Raw genomic sequence first — 21,856 nt, 5'->3', positions numbered from 1 at the left:
TTTATCATAATCATATCTTTACTTTTGCATGTGTGACCCGAACCCCTTAGACTCTCTTTTATTATATAATTTACATCATTATTGTTATTAATCACCAAATAATCAAACCAAACCAAATCGTAATCGACTTTGATAAAAATCTACCCATAGCAATTCACGAAGTAATTCCCGTTTCCTTGTGTTCTACCCCTATTGCTACATTAACTTGTTGTTTAGGGTAATTATCTTTGCATAAGTACTCGATAAGCCTATCAAATTTTGGCGCCGTTGCCGGGGAAACGGTTTTATTACATTTTGAATTGTCGATTTTTATCTTGTTTTACTTTGTCTTGGGGAACACTTGTTCCTTGAGACCGTTACTTATCATTTTCCTAGAAATTGTTGTCTTATGCCCAGGTCCTCTCGTAGTGGAGAATTGCTTTCACCGGATTCCGAGCCCGAGAAAACCTTTAGGAGAAGACGACGATTTTGGAAGGAAGTGAAAGAAGCCACTTCTCCCATACAAGTTGAAAGTGCCAGAAAGTCTTACTTAGACGATCTAGAAGTTCTTGAAGAGGAGGAGGTTTCAAGTTCATCATCTCCACCACCATCTACTACCAAAAAGATGGTGAAACTTTCCGATCATTCAAAGCCCACCGCGGCCATGCTTCCGGCCGGTATCACCATCACTCAAATCACCGCGCCGGAATTCGAGATCAAACCGGCTTTCATTAGCCTTGTGGAGAGAAAGCAATTTGGAGGAAGTCCTTTGGAGGATCCCAATTTGCATGTGCAAAACTTTTGTGACTATTGCTCCATGATCCGTCAAACGGGCGTCACTCAAGCCCAAATAAAGGAAATACTTTTCCCTTTCTCTTTAAAGGACAAGGCCAAACTTTGGATCAATAGCCTTGACCGCACCACCTTGGGAATCACCAATTGGGAGACATTGGCTCTTGCTTTTTACCAAAAGTTTTTTCCACCGGAGAAAACTCAAACTTTGAGGAGCCAAATCACCGGATTCCGTCAACAAGCTCTTGAGAGCTTATATGAGGCTTGGGAGAGGTACAAAGAGCTTCAAAGACAATGCCCACATCATGGGCTAGATGATTGGTTTCTTGCAATAACATTCTATAATGGATGTTGTGCCGAGTCCCGAAGGATTCTTGATTCCGCCAACAATGGGCGGTTTGATCAAATTGACACCGACCTTGCTCATGCCACGATCGAATCTATGGCGATCCATGATGCACAATATGTCAATTCCCGAGTTGTGACATCTAAAGGTAAAGAAGAATCCTCCAACAACTCCGTTTTGCTAGCCCAAATTGCCTTTCTCCAACAACAATTGGCGGAAAGAGATGCTAAAGATTCCCTTAAACAACTCAATGTCGTGTCTTCAACAAGCCAAATCAATGTTTGTGATGGTTGCGGAGGTGCGGGTCACTATGCCGCTCATTGCCGAGCCCCCATTGAAGAGGTAAATGCTTTTCAAGCTTTTAGACAAAGTTCATATCCACCGGGTACATTTTCCAACACCTATAACCCGAATTCAAAATTCCATCCGAACTTGTCTTACACTAGCAATAATGTGCTTAACCCTCACCCCCACCACAACAAAATGCCTATGTTCCTCAACAACAAAAGTATATCCCTCCGCCGGGTTATCAAAATCAACAAAGGCCCCCACAAAACAATTACCAACAAAATCCACCATAAAATGGCCAACAAAACAATCAAGGAGTTGGTAAGCTCGAGGGAATGATAATCCAAATGCAAAGGGAATTATTGGCTCAAATTCAAAAAAATGATCAAGCTCATAGTGCCGCGGTCAAGATGTTGGAACAACAAGTGGCTCAACTAGCCGCTTCTAGTTCTCAAAGGAAGAATGGTCAACTACCTCCCCAAGGTGAGCAACCACATGAAACTGTTATTTCTATTTCCTTGAGAAGTGGTTCAAGCTATGATGGGCCATCCATGACTTTGGATGATGAGGTGGTTGTTAAAAAGGCTAAGCTTGGGGGAAATGACAAAAAGAAGGCTAGTGAAGAGCCTATTGTTAAAGATCGTGTGCCATTTCCTCATCGATTGTTGATGCTTAAGAGGAAGAGCAAGCTTGATGCCAAAGATGTTGGGTCTCCTATGCCAAAAGAAAGTGATGAGGTGGTTGTTGAAGAAATCTCTCCTAATGCTAAGGAGAGTGATGCCGTTTCAAGGAAAATGGATGCTCCCAAAGAAAATGAGAAAGAGATAGTGAAAGATGTGGAGGATGCTCCTACCAAGGAAGTTGTTCAAGTACCATTTCCACATCGTCTAGAAAAGCACAAGGAGGAAGGTAAGTTTGCTAAATTTCTGGAAATGTGTAAGAATTTACAAGTCACCGTCCCATTTATGGAATTGCTTACCCAAGTCCCATCCTATTCAAAGTTTATGAAGGAAATCCTCTCAAAGAAGCGATCCTTCAATGAGGTTGAGACCATTGCTTTCACCAAAGAGTGTAGTGCACTCTTACAAAACAAGTCTCCCCCGAAACTTAAGGACCCCGGTAGCTATTCTATTCCTTGCACTATAGGCAAATATACCATTGATAAGGCCCTTTGCGACCTAGGTGCTAGTGTAGGTGTCATGCCCTATTTCCTTTGTGAAAAACTTAACATGGGTGCTTTAAAATGCATAAGTATTACATTGCAAATGGCGGACCGTTCTTTAAAATGACCCTTAGGTGTCTTAGAAGATGTTCCCGTCAAAGTTGGTAAGTTTTTCATACCCGTTGACTTCCTCATACTTGATATAGCCGATGACTCACAAACCCCAATTATATTGGGTAGGCCATTTTTACGCACCGCGGGTGCGTTAATTGTTGTGAAAAATAGGAGGTTGACGTTGGAAGTGGGTGATGACCGGGTTTCCTTTAGCAAAAACAACACCATTAGAAGCCCAATGTTACAAGAGTCTTGTTATTTATTTAGCACTGTGGACTCTTCTTATGCCTCTACTACGCTTGAATCTTTACTAATGGATCCGTTGGAGGACGATGTGTGGGTGTTGTTTGTTTTGTAGGTGATGATGCTAAAGGCACTAATGCTAGGAGTGCCAAGAGGAAAAGGAAATTTTATTTGAACAATTTCAAATGGTTGTGGAATGCGAAGATAGCAATGAAATGGAGCTCGGTTGGTGGCAAGCTCAAGTATCAAACTTGAATCAAATAGCTTCTTACGTCATGCGGGACGTTAAACCAGCACTTCTTGGGAGGCAACCCAAGCTTTTTATTGCTTTTATTTCTTTTTGTTTTTAATTTTCTACAATTTATTGTTTTTTATAGATTAGTAATAAAATGTTCGACTCGATGATGTTTCTTTTTGTGATTTTTAGGTGAAAATGAAGGAAGACGAATTGGAAGACAATATGGCACGCTTCCCCATGTCACGACCCCGTTCGGGGACGTGGTTTTCAAGAAACGAGAAGGAATTAAATCAATGCGGAAAAGAGTCAAAACCTGAAGAGGTGGTCAACCCTGATCGGGGTTGGTGGCCCCGATCGGGGTCATGGTTCTGTGACTCCCTGGCCTTTGTTTTATACGGGTAAAAAAAAAAGATAGATTTCTTTCTGTCTTTCAAGCATACCCGACGGTACTTATTTCCTCCTTTCTCTCTCGTTTCTTCGCATTTCTTCACTAAAGCTCACAAAGAACCATCTACATCCCCCCGAATTCATGCTAGCTTGGGGGAGATTAGCAAATCGAGTAAGTTTTTAATTGCTTTGCATTTTTGTTTAGATCTTGCATCCCATTAAACATAACCTCTAGTCCTTCTTGTTTTGTGCTTTGAGCCATTTTTATGGTTTGATTGGGTGATTTGGATAGTTGGCACATTGAGGACAATGTGATGTTTACCTTGGGGGCAGATATTGCATTTGCATATAGTGTAGCTTGCATGTAGTGGCATATAGTGTAGCTTGCATGTAGTGTAGAAATTTTGAAAATTTTTGAGAGAAATTTTTGCTTTGTGCTTGCTTGTAGCCTACTTTCCTCTTTGCTTATCCTAATAATGGCTTATTGCTAATGATTTATTTTTTCATGTTGGGATATTAGCTACATGGGGATGTCTTGACATAGTAGCTGGCAGATGGAGAATGAACCGAATAGGCTTGATCTTGACTTGTGGCAAGCTACAAAATGGTAAGGTAGAACCTCCTTTAAGGCTATTTCATCTTTATTTGGTCTCACTTAGGTGAGTGTAGGTATCTCCTTATAATGTGTGTTACATCAAAACGCACAAGTATGGTTCTCATGTCATCTCTTGGTAAGCATGCATTCACTTGTTATAGCATTTTGGAGCCATTCACATGAATATAATTGCCTTCTTGACCCCTTCACAAACAAATTTTCCCTAGCTACATTATAACTTGCCTACCTTGTTGAGCTAGTAGCTTGTTTGGTCTTGTTTGGGTGCTCAATTGGGATTTGTTTCAAAGTTTGAATATCATGTGAGCTTGGTCTTAATGCTCAAGAAAGAAAAAAGAAGAGAAAAAAAATGAAAAAAAATGAAGATGGAAAAAATGAATGAATGAGAAAAAGCATGAAAAAAAAAAGAAGTATGCATTGAAAAGAAAGAAAAAAAAAAGAAGAAGAAAAGATGTGAGAAATTCTCAAGCATTATTCATATATTTTGGAGGATTTTCTCATGGTTTGAATTGCAAACTTGGGTTGGAATTGGGATTGAGTACCTTTACAATTTGGTAGTTGCTAGCTTGACTTAGCTCCACATTACCATAATTCATTTGTTCCCCCTTCTTACCCATGTTTATTGCCTTCTTCCTACCCATTTGGCTTCTTTATCATGCTTGCATTTGATTGTTTTGGCTTACTAGTTTTTATTGATTACCATATTAGATTGTGGGCACATTATTGTAAGTTGAGGATAGTTGAGTGTTTATTCACAAAAAAATGTCCTTTCACATATAAAAGAGTTTGAGTGTCCCGTGAGAGTCCATAAGTCAAAAGATCATGCAAGAGCTTAAAGGTTCATTCAAAGTTTTCTATGCTACGCCGTCATGTAAATCTCAACCATGCTTTGCTTTATTCCTTGCCCATGTTGTTTCGAGTTTCTAAATCATTATGCTTAGCTTGATTGGATATTGCAATTGATGGGATTTGGTTTCTTGCTTGGGGACAAGCAAGGGTTTAGCTTGGGGGAGTTTGATAAGTGCATATTTTATATACTTTCATCTCCTATATTAGCTTCATTTTATTTGTTAATTTGCACTTATCATAGTGTCATAAGCTAATATTTGTTGTTCTAGTGTATTTGCTTGTCTTAACATGTTTTTGTAGGAATCTAAGCATTTAGAGGCTTTTTCCTATCATTTTATACACTAAGTTCATTAAGCTAAAACAAGACCAAGTGTTGGACTAAGCATGGAGCATTGGATTGGGTTTTGCATGAAAAAAATTATGATGAATTAATATGAGTAATGCAAATGTTGCCAACAATCAAAGTCAAAGCCCAAATGTTCAAAGTCCAAGTCAAGGTGGAAAGCATAAGATTCCAACATGCTTAGGAAGCTTTTTGGGAGCTCTAAAGATCATAGATGGAGCATTTACCCGGGTGCATTAAGGGTCATTAATCACGCTCTTAGGTTTCCTCAAGCAATTAAGGGAGGAACTAAGAGGAAATACCCGGAAACACACGACCCCGATCGGGGTTGCATGCCTCTTGGCTTTTACGTTATGCTCTCCTTTCCTATAAATAGGAGAGGTATTCCAAGGCTTTGATCATCCAATTTTTACGTCTCATTTTAGTTCTTCATAGCCTTAAGCAATATAATCTCTCAATAGTTTTCATATTAGTTTACAAATTAGTTAATCTTGTAGTTCTTAATCATTTGGTTATTATTACATTTCAAGCATTTGGTTCTATTTATTTCTTCCATACAAGTTATTTCTATTAAGGTATTTCTATTTCTAGTTTACATTTTACATTGCTATTTAGTTTATTATTAATCTCAATTCATTAGCATAATTTCCTTTACATGTTATATCACCTAATTTGTTTAGATAATACAATCTTGTTTATCACTTCTCTTAATATAGTTTACAACTTACATCTTAATATGAGTAGCTAAATTTCTTAGTCTAAGGGCTAGGGGAGCCATGCATAAATTTAATATATAAACATGATAGAATAAGTTAATAATAATATTGTTCATATTGCTTCTATCACATGCTTGCTTTGTTACGTTTAATCTTTGTTTAAGGCCTTATTCAAATGATTAAGTTTGTTCATTCGTTCTATAAGTCGAGAGGCACGGAATTGAATTAGACTAAGCATGTATAGTAGGACGACCTAGTCATGGACGAGAGTTTCTCTAGGACCCGGTCTATGGTTGATGCTAATGCCGCAAGGTGGGTATCTTTAAGCCTAAGCAATTGACAATGTTATTAGTACCGAATTTATCATAATCATATGTTTACTTTTGCATGTGTGACCCGAACTCCTTAGACTCTCTTTTATTATATAATTTACATCATTATTGTTATTAATCACCAAACAATCAAACCAAACTAATCAATCAACCATTAATCTACCAAGGTAAAATTCAATCCATAACAACTAAATAATAACTCTCATCTCTTTTGGGTTCGACCCCTAAGTACTACATTCATTTGTTGTCTAGGGTATAAATATTATCTTTGCATAGGTGTGCGATAGCCTATAAAAATCAAACATTTTTGTTTTACACATTTTACTATACTTTTCAAACTTGCAAATCCGACAACGAATATTACTAACATAACAGTAGTTATTCCGAGTCTGGCAAACCATAATTGCAAATCATTAATCACAAAAAACGGTTTTAAACAACCTTTTTAACAACTAGCAGACACCCCCTTGGGTCGGCTCATGGCTCGCGCCCCAAGAGGCCGCCTGTTTTCACATTTCAAAACCTGGACAAACCTTGTTCCCTCGCCAATAGGCTCGCTCCCCAATGGGGTTTCATGGCCCTGTTCTGTTTCGTTTTTAGCACTTGTCTAAGACGATCCCGAATACGGTTAATCCGAATATATGACGGATCAGATTCACAAGCTTACATTTTATACTTTATCTTTTAAACACACCTTTTTCAAATAAATGGATCGTGTTAAGCATCATAATCCGAATTTGGTAAATGGATGTTTAATTTCTGTATTCACATGCAAATCAATCTAAATCCAACTTTGACACCAATTTCTTGGTACATGGATAAACAAACCAACTTAGGAAATTATCATATGTTAGGTTAAGACTTTTGGATGTGCATTCATTCATTTTAACCGTTTTATCAACTTTTGCACTTAGACAACCACGATCGATCAGTAGAGGCCACTAACGCGGGCGGGATTAGGTGTCCGATTAAAGGGCTTCCCAATACGTACCCTCACCCCTTACTCAGAACCTTTGGATAGTGGATAGCCATATCTAGGGCGTACGAGAGTCATTTTAGGCATATAATGCTGTTGAACCATATAGATATATGATTAAGTTTTGATAATGACAAGTGTGTGCTTCGTTTAATATATACTCTTGCTTGTAATCGTTTGTTTAGTCTTTGTTAGAATAACTTAGGATTACAAGTTTACCAAGTAATGTTATAGCTCTCTTAGCTATAACATTGAAGATTTGTGAAGCACCATTCAAGTCATGTTATAACAGCTTGAGCTATAACATTGAAGGTTCTTAAAGCATCATAAGCAACTGTAAAAAGTTTCAAGTATGATGATCATTCAAGCAAAAGGCTAGATCAAGTTTTTAACAAAACTCAAGATGAAGAGCTTTTGGTCAAGATAAAGAGAAGATCCTTTACTGAAGATCTCCAGGAAGATTAGTTAGTATAAGTCTTCATCTAATGACGGTATCTTAAGATAAGAGTATTGGGAAAGTAAAGTTATAGCTATTTCATCTATAACTTTACTAACCAAACTTAAAGTTATAGCTGTTTCTACTATAACTTTAGGTAGCATTTTAATGGCACGATTTTAATAGTTTTTAAAATCATTTTTCAAAGGATAAAATTCTTTAAATATATTTCGAAATCATTTGTGTATATAGTAGAGCTGAATTATGGGTTGTTATAATGGATGACTTGCATATCCCTATTGGTTAGTAAAACGACTTATGGGTCGTCATGCTACCTAGGGTTTGCTAGTCTATTTAACCTAACCCTAATCCATGAAGATAGGTTTTTATCCAAGATGGGCACGGGCCTAGGGTTTCAGCCGTGAGCTGCAAACCAGTGGGGCGTGTGAGGTTGTTGTACTTAAGTAAACTATCTAATCAAATCTAGCTTATATTTATATAAGATATTTTCCTATCTTTATAATATATGATTTGATTTGTTTACTTATTCTAACTTCTTAAAAGATATAGTTTTAGGTAACAAATAAGATTTACTTTTATCTTATTTACCTAAACTATAATATCTTGGATTAAATTAGGAAAGAGATAAAGATTTATCTCTTGTAATCTTTGCCGCCTATCTCACGGCATCCTAGGGTTTTCACATCGTGGAAACCCTAGTTCCCTCTTCTACTATAAATACAATTGATCATTCCTTGTTTAAGCAAGCTTTTCGAAATACAACAATCTTTGCAAAACATATTTGAGTTTAATTCTTAATTGTCTTATTGTTTTGTTTTTGAAAATATTGCGAAAAGTCGTGCTCATCAAATTGCTTATCTTTCTTAAGATTACGTCATAAGATAATAGTACTTCATATTGTTTCTTACTCGTTCAATTGTGTGAACACTTAGAAGAACAATCAAGTGCTTTCTTAGTAACTTAATATAGTCAAATCGAATATCTAGTGATATTCAAATCGAGTTATAGTTAGAGTTAACTATACGAGTTGGGTTGATAATTTTGTAATCCGGAGTAAGGTACTAAAATTATTAATCGAGAATAGTGGACGTAGGCTTCGACGTGTGAAGCTGAACCACTTCAAATATCGTGTGTCTTTGCATCTTTCGTTTCAGTCATTTCATTACGTTCATAATCAATTGGTTAATTAGTTAAAGTTTAATCAATAAACTTTAAGTAATTAATTACCTTGATATAAAATAAAAAGTAGGCATAATTTTTAAATACTCAATTCACCCCCCCCCCCCTTCGAGTATTTCGGGTGTGAGAGACTCTTCAATTGGTATCCGAGCCTCGTGCTCTTGATTGCCTAACCGCAAAGTGGCTAGATCCGTCTATCTTTTTTATCTTTTTATTTTATCTTTTTCCGCTGCCTTACATGTGTGAAATGGATTCCAAGTATCTTAAGTGTCCCGTCTTTGATGGGAAGAATTATGGACTTTGGAAAAACATGATGACACACTACATAAAAGGACATGATTGGGAGTGCTAAACGATTATAAAGAACGGACCACATAAAATTTTGGTCGCATCTTCGGAAGGCACTACCTATGAGAAGAAAGAAGAAGACTATGTTGAGGCTGATTACAAGAAGGCTGAGAAAAACTCGAAAGCGATAAGCCTGTTACAAAACGGCATGACATCGACTGAATTCGATCGTTTTTCTTCTTGCACTTAAGCTAAGGAAATATGGGATGGTCTTGAGTTGGCTTATGAGGGAACATCGGCTGTAAGGAAATATCGCATTGATTTGCTGATTCAAAAATATGAACTTTTTAGAATGGAAAATAATGAATCACTAGATAGCATGTCAGCACGATTTTCTACTATAGTCAATGAGCTCAAAAATCTTGGTAAAAATTTTAACTCCGAGGATATTGATAGAAAAGTACTTAGGAGTCTAACCAGGAAATGGCGTCCCAAGGTCACGGTTATGGAAGAAGTCAGAGATCTCACTTCCCTTCCCTATGCAGAACTTATTGGTGCTCTCATGGCCCATGAACTCGTCCTGGATGACGATGAGGCCGAGTCCAGTAATAAAAAGAGCATGGCTCTATAAGCTTATGCTAAGGAAGAAGAAGATGTAGAAATAGAGGACGAAACGGTCTTGTTTGCTAAACGTTTCAACAAACACATGTTCAGAAATAAGCAAGCAAAATCGCTCAATAATAATAATAAGTTCTCTAATAAGAAAATTTCAGAGTCAAAGAATACGTTTGCTAATAGAGGATGCTTCAAGTGTGGAGAATCCGGTCATATGATTAAAGACTGTCCCACATGGGAGAGAATCAAAGACAAAGCAAAACGGGAGAAGACCAAGAAGGAATTCAAAGAAGTTATGATAGCATCTTGCTGGGGAGATCTCGACCCTGAAGACGACGAAGCATCAGAAGAAGAAGAAGAAGTTGCTAACCTATGCTTAAGCAACGTCAGTTGATGTGACCATCATTTGCGCACATTTAGTCCCCTAATTGAGCCTATTTTGCATACTATTATAACATTCTATGGCCATTTTATCCGTCAAAACCTTCCTATTTGCTTTTCTATCGCATTTCATATGTTTTGTAGAAAAGAAGATAATAAGGCGGAAATTCCCATCTTTCGTGCATATTTGGAAGCTACCTGACGACACTGAATGGACTAGTATGAAGAGGAAGCAAAGACTAAAGACCAATCCCGTAAGAATAAAATGGGAATGAGCAAAAGGGAAGAAAAGAAGGAGAATCATCGTTTGTAGAACAATCCGAGCGGATTGTCTCCAATCCGCCCGTCTCCGCACTACACAATCCGAGCGTCTTGCTTTGAATCCGCTCGGATTGCCCCGCCAGAATCCGACCGGATTGTCCGTAATCCGCTCGTCTTCTTCTCCCAGAATCCGCCCGTCCCGACCACAATACGCACGGATTCCTCCCCAGCACAATTTCGTCTTCTCCAAGCTACAAAGAAAGAAGCCCTTCCTTCGAAAAATACCGGCTCCTCCTTGCTCAATCTCAAAAGTGTAATTACTAGTTTAGCCCTTAGTTAACCCTAAATGCATCCACCTAATTTCCACTATAAATATCCCATTTTGTAATTAATCAAATATGTAGTTTTGAGGGTAGAAAATCCTTCTTTAGATTAGATTAGGAGTAGATTAGAATAGATTACTCTTTAATCTTTCCACAAATTACACATTAATCTCTCCTTAATTATTGTTCAAGTTTATTATTCAAGTTTATTATTGGGTAATTGAAGATTATTGGGTTATTATTGGGAGATTGACAACCTTCCATCAATCAATCAAGTTTCTTCTATTATTCTTGCTTTATTATTTGGATCATCTTAAGTTGGTATAATTCCTTTACTCTTTAATCTTTATTGTTCATTTCCTCATTCTATTATCATGTTTATACTTGTTGTGATGATTGACACCATTAATGACATATTTCCCATGATAATGAGTGAGTAGTTACTTAGCTAGGATTAGTGGGTAATTAAGGGAAACCAACATGGGATTGATTCATGCTTAATCTAATATGTTCACATGATTAAATTGCTTGATTGTTGTGATGTCAAATTTATGCACATGTTATGTTTGATGAAATGCTAAGCCTATGAATCCTTGCATTTTTACCATCTCTTATCTACTCAACTTGACTTGTAAGATATAAACCAACTCGAGTCTTGTTAGACCATGCATAGAAGTTGAATAGGAGGAAAGTAAGTCGACTTGTAGGTGTTGTACAATCTAATCGATTCGGCTCCGGGACCCAACTCTTCCTATGAACCGTAAGACATAACCCAACTCGGTTCCTCCACAACATTAATTGCTTGCATATAATTGTAAACATGTTTGTATGATCAACACCATGAATCCCACATGACCCCATGATATCCTAGCACTTTTAATCAATTGTTTACATCTTTCCTTTTATTGCTCATTCTACTTTATTGCTTTTATTAGTCTAGAACACAACTACAAATCCAACCAAATTGTGACACTAGCATAAATTGATATAGATAGACTTAGAACCCAAAGCACACCGTCCCATGGATCGACCTCGACTTACCGCTAACTAGTTGTTTGTTGAGTATTATAAATGTGTTTTGATTGGATGAGTGACGACCTCGACCGGATCAAAAATGGCGCCGTTGCCGGGGATGGTGCTATGTGATTAAGTTCTTACTTGTTTGTCTATTTTGATTGTGCTTTCACCTTGAGGAGCTTGTTCCTCAAGGATTGTTCTTACCATTTTTGTGTAGTTTCTATGCTTGTAGTTGTTTCCTTGTCTTAGCTATGATGGCTCAAGACTTGACGTATGGAGTATGTGGTGGATCTTTTGAGTATGACTATGGGTATGGGGAGTTTGAGGAGCAAGTCAACACAAACCTACCTTACTACTCATACAATGAAAATCCTAACTACTACACCAATTTTTCCCACCAAAATCACCACACCCAATATCAACAACAACCACCCACCCAATACCCATTTCACAATGAACTTCAATTGCCGCAATACAACCACTTTCACACCTACCCACAACAAGAAGATGAACCCATTGAAGATGTGATTCTCCAAATGATGGGAGATCAACAAAACTTCTTCAAACAAATGCTAGAGGAGAGCCAAAAGAGGGACAATGTTCTTCAAGGCATTGTTGCCCAAGGTGAGGAGTTGGAGATTCAAATTGCCCAAATGAGAGAATCCCAAGAAACCACCCACCACCACTCCTTGGACATTGACCATGAATGTGAGTTTGAAGGAGTTACCTTTGATGAGAAGTGGGAAGAGACAACCTCTTTGGGCTCTTGTGAGTATGAAAGTGTGGTATTTGATGATGAAGACATGAGGTTGAGTAAGCCAAATACTCTTAGCCTTTGTGAGTATGAGGGTGTGTCATTTGAAGTAGATGTTGAGGTGTTGGAGAAAGAGTTGGTGAAGAGGAGTGAAGCCCCCATTTATGATTCTTATGGAGATAGCGACGATGACAAGCCTATGGAAGAAGCTTGTGCGGAATATATGTCTTGCATTGAAGAAGAGGAATGGAGTTGTGAGATTGCCTCACTTGAGGAGCCCATCCTTGAGAAATTTGAGGTATCCTTCCATGAGGAAGATGAATGTCTTTTTCCTATTGACCATAAAGACCTTTTTGCACCCACCATGGAGCCAATGATTGTTGAAGAGGATATGGTGGATCTTCTCCAAAAGGCCAAAGCATCATACAAAAGCTACTTGGTGCAAAAACTCAAAGAGAAACTTGCACGTGAAGCTACTTGTGGAAATTTGCCACCCACAATGTCCACTCCCAAGGAACTCGGTCATCAAGGTCATAAGGATTCTCCTTCTACTCATGAAGGATTGATAAATTCAAATGCTATCATCATCACAAAAATTGAAGGAGAAGGTGGTGAGTCGAAGTCTCCAAACGAAAATGATCCATACTTCATTCCTAATGTTGACAAGAATCATGGGCTTACTTATTGGAAATGTTTCAAAGGCTCAAATGCCAAGGGCAAGGTGAAGAAGAGAATAAGTGACAAACTCCCTTGGCCAAGCTTCATCTTGAATTGGAACAAACCTTATTCATGCTTATTTGAGGATTGTGCTCAAGCCTTCGACCGGTTATTGAGAGCATTAAGCAACATGGACAAGATCAATAACCATGGCAACAAGGAATGAGTTTGGTGGAGTCCTCCCTCAAACCACCATTTGTAAGATATCCTTTCCTTTGACTTTGCATTACATTTACACTTGCATTTAGTTATTTACATATACATTTTCGCATGCATTTGTATCATATTTCATTTGCATTAGTTAGTTCATATAGTATAGTTGCATTGTATATATCTCACATGATTCATGTAGATAGTTGCATATAGATTAGAATTCATGCATAGTCACTAATGACCAATCCTATTCTTTTCTACACTAGAAATAGTGTTTAAATCGGTTTGGGGAGGTTTGATCATAAGTGACCATAGTTTAAATCATGCATCATATAATATAATTTAGATTGAATTCATTTGTCATATATGTCATATAGAATTGCATTTAGTTAAAGCATGCATTCATTCATATCATATCATTGCATTTAACCAAAAATCCAAAAACATGTTTTTCCTTTTTATTCCTACTCCTACATGTACATTGAGGACAATGTCCAAAATAAAGTGGGGGATGAGAATTTATATTCCAAAAATGCATAAAAATTGAAAAATTTCAAAAAAATCCCAAAAATATGTCTTTTAATTTCATAAAATCAAAACCATAAAAATTTGAAAAATTGAAAAATCCAAAAATAAGTTCATTTCCTTTGTAGTGTAGACTTGTATATATTGTTTTGTATATATTGTGTTTGTTCATCCTTTCTCACATTGATTGACTACGCCACATCCGAGACATGAGGATATTGAAGACCGCATGGTATGATCTTTCCAATCTCCTTTTTCCTCTTTATGTTAATGACTATGTGGCTTTATTTTGGTGGATGCGGTATAAACAATGTGAATTTAGGACTTGCATTTAGATTATATGGCATATTAGTTGGTAGAATCATTTGCATTAGGATGTTTATATGCTAGTTGCATCATGGCATGTAGTTGCATGTTAAAAAAAAAAAATTTGTGAAACCGTCTATTTGAGAAGCTTGACAAGTGTATATAGGCCCTAGTAGATGTTTTTTCTTCTTAAGACTTTGCTTGTTAGAATACTTGTAAAACACCCTAGGATGTGTCATGCTAGTATCCTTTGACCCATGGATTAAGGCCTAGTCAAGAGTACCTTGTGGTGTGATAACTCCTTGGCTACCGTTTATTCCAAGGTGACCCTTGAAACCATGCATCCATCATTCATCCATGTTCTACCATACATTTTGTCATCAAAGGGAATGGGCACAAAAAGAAATCAATTTGAGTTCAATGAAATGAAAAGTGAAAGAAAGTTTGCAAAAATTCATCAAATGAAAAGAGGAGCAAAAATAGAACTCCTAAGCTTCAAATGCAAGGCACCCTCATTACTAATTGGGGTGACTTTGAAAATGTTCAAAAGAAAATACAAAAAGTTGTCAAGTGTTGAAAATGCCAAAAATCAAAAGAAATGGCAAAGAAAGTGTTCTCAAATGTTATATGCCACAAGAAATTGGGGGGAAAACAAAAACAAAAGCAAACTCCCAAAAGAAACTCAAATACTATCGATCCCTTTTCCATCTTATCCATTTTTGTGCATGGTAGAGAGGGGACGGCCCTTCTTCTTGTCTAGGCAAGAGGGGGAATTCCGCGATCCTCCAGTGTTTCTAACACCATAGGGAGTCTATTCTTGACAAAAGCATTTAACGATTGAGGACAAAGGTACCCTAGCTTGACACAATTTGGAGGTGATTTATTGGTATCCTTCTAGGCTTAGTAGTTTGAAGAAATTGTATCTATGAAGGATTGTGTACCCTTGAATTGCTTCCCTTGTAGATAATTTCCGCCACTTAGATGAGGAAAGTGGCTATTCTTTTGTAGATTCATCCATTATGTGTTTTTGAGTGCTTAATGTTTGGATGTGTCGCCATTTTAGCAAGACCCACCTTGCCTTGCAAGAAGGCATCCTACCTCATGGTTGTCTTGTTGTGAGTTGAAGGGGTGGAGTGAGACCCGCTAATTGTCTCATATCGGCTATATTATTAGGTTAGTTTAAATAAAGGTCTAGTTTTAGTCACCTCTTTACTCGGGACGAGTAAAGGTTCGGTTTGGGGATATTTGATGTGACCATTATTTGCGCACATTTAGTCCCCTAATTGAGCCTATTTTGCATACTATTATAACATTCTATGGCCATTTTATCCGTCAAAACCTTCCTATTTGCTTTTCTATCGCATTTCATATGTTTTGTAGAAAAGAAGATAATAAGGCGGAAATTCCCATCTTTCGTGCATATTTGGAAGCTACCTGACGACACTGAATGGACTAGTATGAAGAGGAAGCAAAGACTAAAGACCAATCCCGTAAGAATAAAATGGGAATGAGCAAAAGGGAAGAAAAGAAGGAGAATCACTGCTGTAGAACAATCCGAGCGGATTGTCTCCAATCCGCCCGTCTCCGCACTACACAATCCGAGCGTCTTGCTTTGAATCCGCTCGGATTGCCCCGCCAGAATCCGACCGGATTGTCCGTAATCCGCTCGTCTTCTTCTCCCAGAATCCGCCCGTCCCGACCACAATACGCACGGATTCCTCCCCAGCACAATTTCGTCTTCTCCAAGCTACAAAGAAAGAAGCCCTTCCTTCGAAAAATACCGGCTCCTCCTTGCTCAATCTCAAAAGTGTAATTACTAGTTTAGCCCTTAGTTAACCCTAAATGCATCCACCTAATTTCCACTATAAATATCCCATTTTGTAATTAATCAAATATGTAGTTTTGAGGGTAGAAAATCCTTCTTTAGATTAGATTAGGAGTAGATTAGAATAGATTACTCTTTAATCTTTCCACAAATTACACATTAATCTCTCCTTAATTATTGTTCAAGTTTATTATTCAAGTTTATTATTGGGTAATTGAAGATTATTGGGTTATTATTGGGAGATTGACAACCTTCCATCAATCAATCAAGTTTCTTCTATTATTCTTGCTTTATTATTTGGATCATCTTAAGTTGGTATAATTCCTTTACTCTTTAATCTTTATTGTTCATTTCCTCATTCTATTATCATGTTTATACTTGTTGTGATGATTGACACCATTAATGACATGTTTCCCATGATAATGAGTGAGTAGTTACTTAGCTAGGATTAGTGGGTAATTAAGGGAAACCAACATGGGATTGATTCATGCTTAATCTAATATGTTCACATGATTAAATTGCTTGCTTGTTGTGATGTCAACTTTATGCACATGTTATGTTTGATGAAATGCTAAGCCTATGAATCCTTGCATTTTTACCATCTCTTATCTACTCAACTTGACTTGTAAGATATAAACCAACTCGAGTCTTGTTAGACTATGCATAGAATTTGAATAGGAGGAAAGTAAGTCGACTTGTAGGTGTTGTACAATCTAATCGATTCGGCTCCGGGACCCAACTCTTCCTATGAACCGTAAGACATAACCCAACTCGGTTCCTCCATAACATTAATTGCTTGCATATAATTGTAAACATGTTTGTATAATCAACACCATGAATCCCCCATAACCCCATGATATCCTAGCACTTTTAATCAATTGTTTACATCTTTCCTTTTATTGCTCATTCTACTTTATTGCTTTTATTAGTCTAGAACACAACTACAAACCCAACCAAATTGTGACACTAGCATAAATTGATATATATAGACTTAGAACCCAAAGCACACCGTCCCATGGATCGACCTCGACTTACTGTAGACACCTCGTTTCTGCACCTCCCACAAACCACCCGGTGATGATTGGGCCGCATGTTTGATTCGCGGAACGATTTGTGACAGTTCGTAAGATTATCGTCAAGTGATTGCTAAAATATTAATATCGATCTCTTAGTTGTCATCTACGTCCTGATACGGTCGTTTTGGCAGTAATTAGAGTACATTCGAGTCCGGTCAAAAACCGTCTCCATTTTCTCGATAATCGTTAAATCCCGAGTCGGATTGTTCTGGAATGTTCCGGATGTTTCTATTCCATATTTCATAAATTTTATCTTTTGGCAAATAATATCCCGTAATATTCACAAGATAATCGAATTATTTCCGTCCTACCATAACTCAAACGCGAAATCTTTCTTCAAATAGGAGGAAACCTCCTGGGAATAGACGCAAAGCAGTGTCTGCGCCTCTTCCAAGGGACGCATGGGCTCTGCGCCTCTTCCCAGGCCCTTCTTTGCATGATTTACGTATCTTTTTATATCTTTCCGAGATTCACTTCCAAAGAGTCTCCGAAACCCTATTCCTTCACGTGATTAGTATAAATAGGAGCTTTCGTTCCTCATATTTCTCACGCGAGTGTCCGGCCTTCTCTTCTCCCTTTGCATTCTAGACTTCGTTCTTACTAATTGGCGCCTACGTGCTTGGACTTCCGACCACGTAAGCTCGGATCTTCCGGTACCACCTCTCCGTTGCATGACCGACCAATTTGACCAACTACACTCAATCAATCTTAATTAATCAATCGTTTTCCTCTTACGAGGGCACTCTCTTTGCATTCGCGTCGAGCATCACTAGTCGATATCTTAGTTCATCTCGTTCCGTCAACATGTAAGTCTGAGGGTGTATAATTCTCTTTATTTATTGTATTTTATCGTATCATCATTGTAAGGTTTATGTCGAATACACCGTTAAAATCGATTTCTAAAACCCTTTGTTAAAACCTGTTTTTTGCGGATTTCCGAGAGATGACGTCGAGAAAAGACGCAAAGAATCGTTGCGCCTATTCGAAGGAGCGCAGTTCTCGCCGCACCTCTTCGTGAGGGGCCGCCGAGCCTCCTGCTTCTTTTCTTCTTCCTCGTCCTCTGTAATTCGTCTTTGTTTATTTGTTTTTTTTTCACTTGTTTTCTTAAATTCTTCGTTCATCATCATAATATTCACATGTATATTATTTATCATCATTAACATGCTTAATCCGTCTTTAAATCCGACTTAAATCTAATAATCCAATATTCGCGGGTTTTCGTCATTAAATTCAATTCCGGGTTGTAGAGATTCAATTTGTTCATATTGGGTTTCTGGAATTCGTTTTTGATATAGTTTGCATCTGTTTATTCACATGTTCATTGTATATTCGTCATATATCGTCATGTCTAACCTAGTTAATTGATTTCAATAGAGGACTCATTCATTAACATCGTTCCTTCTTGTAAATTAATTCGTTAATTCCGTCCCATCCATGTTTATTGCTTTTATGACTAATTCATATGTAATTAATGCATTAAATCACTTTCATCCGAGTCAATAATCTAATCAATCTTTAAATTCACCAATCGACATTAACGGTTTGCAGTTCCGGCTTCACAGCCAGAATTCACCCTTGGAACAGACGCAAAGAATCGGTGCGCCTCTTCCGAGGGCGCGATCTCGCTGCGCTGTTCGAGATGAGTTCTCGCCTCGAACTCCGTTTACGCCTTGACGTAATTAATTAGGCTACGTATTAATCAACTATTAACCGTATTATCACGCTAATTCATGTTCGTTAATTTCTTTACTTCTTTCTTTTATTCCTTTTTCTCAAATCATCCGTTTTAGCGGTATTTTCGACATAAATCGCCTGTTCCAATGTAATTAATGTAATTTTCATTATTGTATTTCCTTTATTGTATTCCTTTCGTTGTTTGTATGTTTTTCACATGTAAATCAACCTTAAATCCTACTTCGACCCCAATTGTATGCTAATTACATGTCAACCGACTTAGTTAAATTCTCACATGCTAGGATTAAAACTTGGTTGTTGCATTGCATGCATATAGCCGACGATATATCAAGTACGAATAAATTCCCTAATCATTAGTAGAGGTCGCTATCGAGGCGGGCGGGATTAGGTGTTCGATCAAAAGAGCTTCCTAATACGTACCCTCACCCCTTACTCCAGATATCTGTGAGCACCCGTGTTCATTGGCATCCACGAGAGTCATTCTAGACATAGAATGCTAAGGGTAACGATTGCTTAGTGTTCATGTCACTACTTTGTGTCTTGACATGACACGAGGTACTCGAACGGTTCCAATTTCCCATAAAAATTGGTGGCGACTCCATACAAAATGCAAACGCTTGTTCCCCGTTTCTCACCAAGCGCCCCCATGGGCGGCCCGCTGTCCACGCTTGGCGACTCATTGGGATAATACACTTACGTGTAGCAAGGGTGAAACTTGAACAAGGTTAGGGAATAAGTTTGTACAAGACAATTGTCGGTTTTCATAACTCGGTCTTCCTAGACCGTTTTATTCGGCCTTCCTAGGCCCAACCCAACCCATTCGACCAATCGTCCCGTCTAAACGGTCCTAATTCTTATTTGGGCCCAAAGATGGATAGCGATTGACGTCATCCATACCATGATGCTTACTCTTGTTTGTATCAAGGGCCTTCACTACTTGAGGAAATGGACTAGGAATCGGCCTTACTCTTGTTTGGCACGAGCCTCTCCACAGACTTCGGGTTTGATGGTTCGGTATGGCAACCCACCCTTTAAACCAAAACCCTTTTAAATGCACTCAAAGATCCCGTTATAATGCTTGTATAAATGTGTAAACCTTACGTGATCACCACTTCTAAACAAAACCATGACGAATTTTCAAAAAATCAAAATCCTCATTTTCAAACAAGAATTTCGAAAAAATAGGCCTTTAATTAGCGCAAAATCCGGTCAAGACTCTGTCCGTTTGTCAAGTCAAAATTCGGGCCACAAGCCCATTTCAAAACCTCACTTCGAGTCCACTCCTACAACTACACTACAGTTGGCTAGGACACACATTTCCAAAGACCTTGTCTTTCTTCAAAACTCACTCAACACAAGTGGCATACACCCACTTCACGAGTCAAAACTTTTCTTCTTTTAGTAAGTGTGATAGAATGGTCGATCGTGTTTTGATTCGTCGCCGATCTCTTATCCAGTTTCCAAGATGCCTGGGTCAAGTGATGAAACAAACCTCCAGCAAATTCAAGAAAGTAATGATCGAATCCTAGCCGCGATAACCCAAATGCAAATCACTCAGGAACAAACCTATGACCGCCTTGAACTTATCGAAGGTCGTATCTTTGATGTAGAGGGAAGGTTGCCTCCCCTTAAAGGTGAAGTACTGCAATTTTCCGATGACGAGTCTAAAGATGAGAATCCTGTCCTAGGGACAACCGCAGCTGAGAAAAGACTCCAATACCTAGAGGAGCAATTGATGTACCTTATGGGGGATGATATTTATAGGGAAAACAATCGCAAGTATGAAGCCGTCAATTCCAAATTGCCCACTAACTTTAGCATGACGGATATCCCTAAGTTTAAAGGACATGAGAACCCTTTGAACCATATCCGTGCCTTCAAGGACTACATGTCTATCAAAGGCTTCAAACCCGAGATGTTCTTAAGGATCTTTCCTTCATCTCTTGACACCATTCCGAAGCAATGGTTCTACACTTTAGATCACAAAAAGGTCGCTACTTGGGAGGACGCCGCGATCGAATTCTCGAAACAATATGCGGATAATGCCGAGATCCAAGTCAACATGCGTACTCTAGAGGTTCTTACCCAAAATGACAAAGAAGGATTCACCGACTTCCTAAGTAGGTGGAGGAAGACTAGTACTCAACTAGTTGAACGCCCGGATGAGGCTACTCTCGTGGAAATGTTCGTGGATAATCTCAAACCCATATATGTCAGTCACTTGAGATATCAAAACATCAAGACTTTCAAGGACTTAACCGTACTAGGGACACGAATTGAAGATGACATCCGTAAAGGACTCTTGTCCAAAACGGTAGGTCGAGGATATCAAGGGTCCACAAGTCGTTCATACGGATCTACTAGCAAGACCGACGAAGTTAACCTTCTCGAGCCATCCAAGAAAACTAGCCCACCAAGGAAGTTCACAAACCTTGGGGACACGTACTCTAACGCTCTAAAAAGGCTAATGAAGCAAGGTAAACTCCAACCCATTGGACCTACTCCCGAACCTGAAAAGAAGTCCAAGTTCTGGGATGAAAACTCCTACTGTGAATACCATAGGGGCAAAGGGCACGACACAGAAAAATGCTACAAGTTGAAACACGTGCTTCAAGAAATGATCGAAGATGGTCGACTTCCAATTCCACCAGGAGGTAAGCCCAACAACACTCAGAATCCTCTTGGAGTTCTAGTGATTACAAGTGACGAATCTACCTTAGATTGCTCACACCTCATTTCTCCCACCGAAAATGAAATTCATGCAATTGAGAAAGAAAGGCTATACTCTACCATCTCCCCTACCATCTCCGACTTCATCGCATGGGCAAGGAGTGTAGATAGACAAGTGTGGGAATTAGAAAACATGGTAACGGCCTTGAGCCATCCCAATACAATACCTAAAGAAC

At 38.3% G+C, this 21,856-nt stretch overlaps 1 non-coding gene across 1 annotated transcript; it reads right to left on the bottom strand.

Moving 5' to 3' along the window:
* Window positions 1-976: 976 nt before the first annotated feature.
* On the bottom strand, window positions 977-1,083 carry LOC141638595 (small nucleolar RNA R71). Its single transcript, XR_012542142.1, has one exon. It is a non-coding gene; the product is annotated as a small nucleolar RNA R71 (small nucleolar RNA).
* Between the last annotated feature and the right edge of the window lie 20,773 nt (window positions 1,084-21,856).

This window comes from Silene latifolia, unplaced genomic scaffold (genome assembly GCF_048544455.1).
Source record: "Silene latifolia isolate original U9 population unplaced genomic scaffold, ASM4854445v1 scaffold_20.1, whole genome shotgun sequence".
Taxonomy (NCBI): domain Eukaryota; kingdom Viridiplantae; phylum Streptophyta; class Magnoliopsida; order Caryophyllales; family Caryophyllaceae; genus Silene; species Silene latifolia.
Note: the sequence above shows the minus strand (reverse complement) of the source record. Positions and strands in the feature narration are given on the sequence as shown.